The sequence below is a fragment of the Rhinopithecus roxellana genome, chromosome 3 (assembly GCF_007565055.1).
Source record: "Rhinopithecus roxellana isolate Shanxi Qingling chromosome 3, ASM756505v1, whole genome shotgun sequence".
Lineage (NCBI taxonomy): Eukaryota > Metazoa > Chordata > Mammalia > Primates > Cercopithecidae > Rhinopithecus > Rhinopithecus roxellana.
This window is the reverse complement of record NC_044551.1, coordinates 41,986,963-41,990,125: the sequence shown is the minus strand read 5'-3', so window position 1 is coordinate 41,990,125 and position 3,163 is coordinate 41,986,963. Positions and strand designations below refer to the sequence as shown.

Genomic DNA, 3,163 nt, shown 5'->3' with positions numbered 1-3,163 from the left:
CTTTGAGAGGCTAAGGTGAGAGGATAGCTTGAGTGCAGGAATTCTAAACCAGCCTGGGCAACATAGTGAGGACCCCACCTCCACGACATTTAAAAATAAAAACTTGGCCTGGCACGGTGGCTCAAGCCTCTAATCCCAGCGCTTTGGGAGGCGGAGGCGGGTGGATCACGAGGTCAGGAGATCGAGACCATCCTGGCTAACACGGTGAAACCCCATCTCTACTAAACATATTTTAAAAAATTAGCCGGGCATGGTGGCGGGCGCCTGTAGTCCCAGCTACTCGGGAGGCTGAGGCAGGAGAATGGCGTGAACCTGGGAGGCAGAGGTTGCAGTGAGCCGAGATCGTGCCACTGCACTCCAGGCTGGGCGACAGAGCGAGACTCCGTCTCAAAAAAAAAAAAAAAAAAAAAAAAAAAAAAAAAAAAAAAAAAAAAGATCCTGGCCGACATGGTGAAACCTCATCTCTATTAAAAATACCCAAATTGAGCACTTTGCGCGCCCGCTCCTTAGCTTCTGTTTCTCTACTTCCGCTCGCATCCCAGCCGCCGCCGCCATCATGAGGGAAATCGTGCACCTGCAGGCCGGGCAGTGCAGCAACCAAATCGGCGCCAAGTTCTGGGAGGTGATCAGCGATGAGCACGGCATCGAGCCCACGGGCACCTACCACTGGGACAGCGACCTGCAGCTGGAGCGCATCAACGTGTACTACAACGAGGCCACCGGCGGCAAGTACGTGCCCCGCGCCGTGCTCGTGGATCTGGAGCCCGGCACCATGGACTCCGTGCGCTCGGGGCCTTTCGGGCAGATCTTCCGGCCGGACAACTTCGTCTTCGGTCAGAGTGGTGCTGGGAACAACTGGGCCAAGGGGCACTACACAGAAGGCGCGGAGCTGGTGGACTCGGTGCTGGATGTTGTGAGGAAGGAGGCTGAGAGCTGTGACTGCCTGCAGGGTTTCCAGCTGACCCACTCCCTGGGTGGGGGGTCGGGGTCTGGGATGGGTACCCTCCTCATCAGCAAGATCCGGGAGGAGTACCCAGACAGGATAATGAACACGTTCAGTGTGGTGCCTTCGCCCAAGGTGTCAGACACAGTGGTGGAGCCCTACAACGCCACCCTCTCAGTCCACCAGCTCGTAGAAAACACAGACGAGACCTACTGCATTGATAATGAAGCTCTCTACGACATTTGCTTCAGAACCCTAAAGCTGACCACGCCCACCTATGGTGACCTGAACCACCTGGTGTCTGCTACCATGAGTGGGGTCACCACCTGCCTGCGCTTCCCGGGCCAGCTCAATGCTGACCTGCGGAAGCTGGCTGTGAACATGGTCCCATTCCCCCGCCTGCACTTCTTCATGCCCGGCTTTGCCCCGCTGACCAGCCGGGGCAGCCAGCAGTACCGGGCCCTGACCGTGCCTGAGCTCACCCAGCAGATGTTTGATGCTAAGAACATGATGGCTGCTTGTGACCCCCGCCATGGCCGCTACCTGACGGTTGTTGCCGTGTTTAGGGGCCGCATGTCCATGAAGGAGGTGGACGAGCAAATGCTTAATGTCCAAAACAAAAACAGCAGCTATTTTGTTGAGTGGATCCCCAACAATGTGAAAACAGCTGTCTGTGACATCCCGCCCCGGGGGCTAAAAATGTCCGCCACCTTCATTGGCAACAGCACGGCCATCCAGGAGCTGTTCAAGCGCATCTCCGAGCAGTTCACGGCCATGTTCCAGCGCAAGGCCTTCCTGCACTGGTACACGGGCGAGGGCATGGACGAGATGGAGTTCACCAAGGCCGAGAGCAACATGAACGACCTGGTGTCCGAGTACCAGCAGTACCAGGACGCCACGGCCGAGGAGGAGGGCGAGTTCGAGGAGGAGGCTGAGGAGGAGGTGGCCTAGAGCCCTCAGTCACCGGGGAAAGCAGGGAAGCAGTGCGAACTCTTTATTCACTCCCAGCCTGTCCTGTGGCCTGTCCCGCTATGTGTGCACTTGCTGTTTTCCCTGTCCTCATCCCATGCTGTACAGACACCACCATTAAAGCATTTTCATAGTGAAAAAAAAAAATACCCAAATTAGCTGGGTGTAGTGGCACGCACCTGTCAAATCCCAGCTACTAGGGAGGCTGAGGCAGGATAATTGCTTGAACCCAGGAGGTGGAGGTTGCAGTGAGCTGAGATTGTGCCACTGCACTCCAGCCTGGCGACACAGCAAGACTCCATCTCAATAAAATAAAATAAAATATAAAAAATAAAATAAAATAAGGCCGGGCACAGTGGCTCATGCCTGTAATCCCACCACTTTGGGAGGCCAAGGCAGGCAGATTGCCTGAGGTCAGGAGTTTGAGACCAGCCTGGCCAACATGGTGAAATCCCATCTCTACTAGAAACACAAACAAAATTAGCTGGGCTTGGTGATGGGTGCCTGTAATCCCAGCTACTCTGGAGGCTGAGGCAGGGGAATTGCTTGAACTTGGGAGGCAGAGGTTGCAATGAGCTGAGATTGCACCACTGCATTCCAGCCTGAGTGACAGAGTGAGATTCCATCTCAAAATTAGCCAGGTGTGGTGGCTCATACCTGTAATCCCAGCTACTTGCAGGGCTGAGGTAGGAGGATCATTTGAGCCCAGGAGGCAGACATTACAGTGAGCCATGATCATGCCACTGCACTCCAGACTGAGTGACAGAGTGAAGCTCTGTCTCAAAAAAAAAAAAAAAAAAGAAAGAAGAAGAAGAACCTTGTCTTGATCCATTTCCATTTTAGTGCTGCTAAAACACAATACCTGACACAATGGGTAATTTATAAAGAACAGAAATTTATTAGCTCATGGTTCTGGTGACTGGCAAGTCCAAGATCAAGGGACTACATTGGGTAAGAGCCTTCCTGTTGCATCATAACATGGTAGAAGGCATCACATGGCAAGGGGCTGTGCACAGGAGAGCAAGAGGGAGCCAAACTCACTTTTTTTTTTTTTTTTTTTTAAGAGACAAGGTCTAGGCTGGGTACAGTGGCTCTTGCCTGTAATCCCAGCACTTTGGGAGGCCGAGGCAAGTGGATCACGAGGTCAGTTCAAGACCAGCAAGATAATGAAACCCCATTACTACTAAAAATACAAAAATTAGCCGGGCGTGGTGGTGGGCACCTGTAGTCCCAGCTACTTGAGAAACTGAG

At 53.3% G+C, this 3,163-nt stretch overlaps 1 pseudogene across 1 annotated transcript; it reads left to right on the top strand.

Annotated features, from left to right (window-relative positions):
• The first annotated feature begins 478 nt into the window (after nucleotides 1-478).
• On the top strand, nucleotides 479-2,059 carry LOC104680770 (annotated as a pseudogene). The gene has a single exon (XR_004056302.1). The product of XR_004056302.1 is annotated as a tubulin beta-4B chain pseudogene (transcript).
• The last annotated feature ends 1,104 nt before the right edge of the window (nucleotides 2,060-3,163 follow it).